Raw genomic sequence first — 5793 nt, 5'->3', positions numbered from 1 at the left:
ACAGAGAAAGAAAAGAGGGAGTGCATAATTTAAGAAAAAGGGTAAGATGCAACAAATTCCAACTAATGCCAAATCTCATTATTTAAAAGTAAGCCTTTTGTGGAATAAATTGCAACAAATTTGGAAAAATGAAGTTGATGATCATCATTATCTACATTAAACAAGTTATATAGACCTGTTTATACACATTTTTGTTATATTTCATTCTTCTCTGCACAAAAGGTGGCAGAGACCTTTCACAAGATAGCCGAGTAGAAACAAAAGAAGACATTTTCTCAGTGGCTTCCACATTGACTTGGAAAAATGACCTGCTTAGATCCTCAATGAGTTGGAAATTGAAGGTGGTGAAAATGAATAGTTTTGTAAGCTAGGTAAACACTGGATGATTATTACCCAATGCCTAAAGAAAAACTTTTCAAATATCATACAATAAAATATAGAATGCTTTAAAGGATAAATCTATTTACTCGTTTAATCAAATGCTGTACAGTTTTTTCCTCCCACTAAAACACTCTCTGGAATGTCATTGTTAAAGTAAGCCGGCTTTGTGGAATAAATTGCAACAAATTTTGGAAAATTGAAGCTGATGTCATTATTACCTTATTAAACAAGTAATATGGGCTTTTCCTTGTAACCATTTTTGTTATACTTTTATAGTTTTCTGCATAAAATCTGGCAAAGAATTAGGTAAGAATAAAAAAATTTACGTCAATGTAAGGTACACAGTAATAGCATTATCACATGGCATTTTATTTCTGGTTTCCTAACAGAGAGACAGCTTGAGTGTCGGATTTATATTTTCACATTGGCAATGAGAAAATATTTGAATGAAACCTACTTTAGTTTATATTATATCTTAGACTTTAGTCATGAAAGGCAAAAATCCTACTATAGAATGCTTTAAAGGTTCCTTCTATTTGCCCTTTGTTTTAATCATAAGCTGTGCCTGTTTTGTTCCACTAAATCAGTCGGTATCCAAATCTATTCTATTAACAGAGATATAAAAAGAGAAAAAGCTGGTTTGAAGAATCAGAAGGTATGAATGATGCAACTAATGTCAACTATATGCCAAATGTCATCATTAATGTAAGCCTTTTGTTGAAGAAATGGTTATTATCTACGTTATTATTTTCTGCGTAAAAGCTTGAGAGATCACTCACCGAGAGAGCTTTTTCTCAGTCGTTTCCTCATTGGCTTGAAATTGGACCTACTTGTCTCCAAATTCTGTAATGTGTCTATACCATTTGTTATCACCGTGTAATGCTGAACCAAGACGGTGCCTTTAGCAATTTTATATTATTAATCAGCGCTAACTTTTCCAAGAATAAATACAACCACTTTTGCAGGCTTTGAATGCAAAGTTTCTTCTTCCTCTTCACTAAAACAAAATTTATACTCTTCAAATTTTGTTTATGGTTTCTTGCATAAAGGTTTTACCTATGACGGAAACAATTACAGGTCTCCCATTAATGTTACTGATTTTCTGCTTTTCAATTATAGGTGAATTTCTTCCCAACGCTGATGCTAAGGCGATGATTTGCTTGAAGTCAGACCGAGAAGCTCTAATTGACTTCAAGAACGGTCTTCATGATCCTGAAAACTGGCTTTCTTCATGGAAGGGAAGCAACTGCTGTCAATGGAGGGGAATAAGCTGTGAGAACACTACTGGAGCTGTTATTCAGTTGATCTTTATAATCCTCATCTGCAAGATTTTGATTCTTCTGGCAGGTATGAAATCGGAAGCTTCAGTGGGGAAATTAGACCTTCATTAACAAAGCTGAAGTCCTTAAGGCATTTGGACTTGAGTTTCAACACATTCTATGACAACACAATTCCTGAATTTTTTGGATCTTTTCAAAATTTGCTATATCTAAACCTCTCAAATGCTGGGTTTGGTGGTGCACTTCCTCCAAATTTAGGAAACTTGTCTAGCTTTCAGTATCTTGATCTCGAGTCTTTGAGTTTACTTGTTGATAATCTTGAATGGGTAACAGGTCTCGTCTCTCTAAAGCATCTTGTGATGAATGAAGTTGATCTTTCAGAGGTAGGATCAAAATGGATAAAGTCCCTGACCAAGCTCCCATTCTTAACTGAGTTGCATCTATCTGATTGTAGTTTATCTGGTACTATTCCGCCTCTCACCTCTGTGAATTTAACTTCTCTTGCTGTCCTAGATCTCAGTTACAACAAGTTGAATTCAAAAATGCCTAATTGGCTTGTCAATGTTACCAGCCTTGTTGCTCTTGATATAACCTTAAATAACTTCTTTGGAAGAATCCCACTTGGTTTTAGCAACCTTCCTAATTTGCAGAGTTTAATTCTTAATAGTAACTACAATCTTAGAGCAAGTTGCTATCAATTGTTTAGAGGAAGATGGGAGAAGATAAGAGTTCTTGATTTAGGTGGCAATAAACTACATGGGAAACTTCCTGCCTCCATTGGAAACATGACATTTCTCACCGACTTGAACCTTGGTTCCAATAATGTTGAGGGTGAGATTCCAAGCTCTATTGGCAAACTCCGCAACCTGATGTATTTTCGTATATCAGGTACCAACTTGACTGGAACTTTACCTAAATTCCTTGAACGAATAGAAAGTTGCCTTTCTAAAAGGCCACTGCCTAGTCTGCTAAACTTGGACCTGTCACAAAATCACTTGGTTGGTAAATTACCACAATGGCTTAGTCAGCTCAAGAGTCTCGTTTTTCTTAGTCTAGGAAGAAATGAGCTAAACGGAACTTTGCCAGAAAGTTTGGGACAACTTTCTGATTTGTATTATCTCGATGTTTCTTCCAATCATTTGATGGGTATAGTTACTGAAGCACATTTTTCAAAGCTAGGCAAGCTGGAATTCTTATACCTATCTTCAAACTCTTTCACCATGAACATCAGTTCCGATTGGGTTCCTCCATTCCAACTCTGGTCTCTTGATATGCATTCATGCCATTTGGGTCCTTCATTCCCAGCTTGGTTTAAGTCGCAAAAGAATGTCAGTGAATTGGATTTCTCAGATACTAACATTTCTGGCTCCATACCCAACTGGTTTTGGGAACATTCCTCTAGCCTTTCATGGTTGAATGTTTCTTTTAATCGATTAGAAGGTCATCTACCAAGTCCACTAAACTTAGCTGCAAATGCAGTGCTTGATTTCAGCTCAAACCTCTTCAAAGGGTCCATTCCTCTTTCAGCCGGAAAAATTTACTTTCTTGACGTCTCCAAAAATAAATTTTCTGGTATTATTCCAGATAAATCAAGTGGTTCCTTGGTTTTCCTCTCTATTTCTGGAAACCAGATAAATGGAGAAATCCCAGCTTCTACAGGTAACAATCCTGGTCTTCAAGTCATTGATCTTTCTAAGAACAACTTAACAGGTAGCATTCCATCAAGCTTTGCCAATTGTTTTTATATTAAAGCACTGGACCTATAGTAACAACAATTTGTCTGGAAAAATCCCTGCCATCATAGGTTACCTAAGTTTGCTTCAAACATTGCACCTAAATGACAACAAGTTCTCTGGAGAGATCCCGTCATCTTTCCAGAACTTAGCAAGTTTGGAGACACTCGATCTTGGAAACAACAGATTAATTGGTAGAATCCCACCATGGATGGGGAAAGGTTTCGAAAGACTGAGAATTCTTAGCTTGAGAGCCAATGCATTTTCAGGAGAACTTCCACCAGTGCTATCAAATTTAAGTTCGATACAAGTTTTAGATCTGGCAAGAAATCAGTTCCATGGCAGCATTCCTGCTAGTTTTGGAGATTTCAAAGCTATGAAACAAAAGCAAATCATAAACCGTTATCTGCTCTATGGGATGTATGGGACTACCTATTATAAAGAAAACTTTGTTGTGACTCTGAAAGACCAGTCTCAGAGTTTCAGCAAGATCCTCTCCCTTTTGGTCGGCATAGATCTCTCAGGAAATAATTTGAGTGGAGATCTTCCAAGAGAGATAACAAAATTGTCAGGTTTAGTGTTTCTGAACTTGTCCAGAAACCATATCAGTGGACACATTCCCGAGAGCATTTCAAAGTTGGAGCAATTGTCATCGCTTGATCTCTCAACTAATAAGTTCTCAGATGCTATTCCTCGAAGTTTGGCATCACTGTCATTTTTGGGGTTCCTTAATTTGTCAAACAATAACTTCTCTGGTAGGATCCCTTATACACATCATATGTCAACTTTTGATGCACCTTCTTTTGCTGGAAACATTGGCCTTTGTGGCATTCCACTTGATGTAAAATGCCCAGGTGATGATGATGATGATGATGATCCAGAAAAGGGATTGACTACTCCAAAGGCTAATACAAGTGTTGACAGCTTAGTTGACAAATGGTTTTGCTTGAGCATTGGATTGGGATTTGCAGCAGGAATTCTTGCTCCTTATCTGGTAATCACGATGAAAAGGTCTTGGAGTGTAGCCTACTTCGATGCTGTTGAGAAAGTTTTAGATAGAATACTATATCTGTGGTTGAAATTACAGAACCAGACAGCAGAGGAATCGAGGGAGTAACCAAAGAAGATGAGAGTCTGCTTTCTTTCTTCACTTAGTCTTCTTGAAATGCATACCCTGCTTTCTTTGTTACTGGTTTATGTCAATTCATTTTACTTGTCAAGTTCCCTTTTCACTCAATAGTTCTTCTATAGTTTCATTTCGAAATAGTATTATGTTAATTTGAAAATGTGCTTCTCATCTATGAACTATTACTTATGTATCATCTACATTTCAAGCTTCAAAGTATTTGTTTTTCTTCTCTTTATTATTATTATTATTTTTTTTTCCGTAGAAGGGAGGGAGGCATGTATTGTATTATATTTGAAAATCTCAATTTTTGTACGAGTAAAAATTGTGAAGGTTTAATGATGTGATGGTGGTCTAAGGAAAAGTTCTTAACTTCAAGATGGAAAAGTGAGAAACCTCACCAAACTATTTGGTCCAAATATATATCCTAAAAGAGAAGAAAAGGTTTGGGTGTCAACTTCATTTCTTTGGAAGTGAGTTTATGAAAACACTGTTTGAAGGCCTGAAGGAGAAAGGTTTCCTCAACATATAGATTATGTATATAATTACAAAATATATCAATTCTTTTGTTTCACTTTCCCATCCTTACTTTAATTTGTTATTTTATATAAACGTTGTGTTCAAATCAATATTGAAGGAAATGATATGCAGCTATTTACCTAAAAAATAAAATAAAATAAAATAAAATAAAAAAAGAAGAAGGAAATGATATGCTGCTATATATTTTTTACCTTAATTATGGGATTGAGAAGCCTATGATCAGCTTGTTATATATAAAATAATTGGACTGAACGTCCAACTTTTAGGAAATCCCATTGCATCAATCTTTCTATAGCATTTACGGTAACCAAACTTTGACAAGTGTGAACAGTGAATAGAAACTTTTTTCTCATTTTGTCAGGTGGAGTTTTCCTGCTGAACAAAAGCTTCAATTCGTTGATATTTCTCTTACTAGTTCTGATTCAATGATTCCAATACGGATTGGAATTTTTCTTTAAATAGAAAAAAAAAAAAAAAAAAAAAAAAAAAAAAGCCAACATTTGTATTAAAAATTTAGAAGGTAATCCGTGTGACAACTTTTTAGTACATGGGTTTGGTCAATTGTCATTTACATTGTATCTAATTTTCTTTCCCATTTTTCGTTTCCATTTCTTTCCCATTATAACAACATCTAGCACTGATGGAAAAAAGAGTGATACTTAGGACACACTTCGACAAAAGGTCCAGAGCAGAGCGGGGAGAGAGAGAGAGAGATGTTATGAGTGGAGAGCAA

General features: G+C 35.5%; 1 pseudogene; it reads left to right on the top strand.

The window, feature by feature from the left end:
• Nucleotides 1-1439: 1439 nt before the first annotated feature.
• LOC125422382 (receptor-like protein EIX2) lies at nucleotides 1440-4511 on the top strand (annotated as a pseudogene).
• The last annotated feature ends 1282 nt before the right edge of the window (nucleotides 4512-5793 follow it).

This window comes from Ziziphus jujuba, chromosome 2 (genome assembly GCF_031755915.1).
Source record: "Ziziphus jujuba cultivar Dongzao chromosome 2, ASM3175591v1".
Lineage (NCBI taxonomy): Eukaryota > Viridiplantae > Streptophyta > Magnoliopsida > Rosales > Rhamnaceae > Ziziphus > Ziziphus jujuba.
Note: the sequence above shows the minus strand (reverse complement) of the source record. Positions and strands in the feature narration are given on the sequence as shown.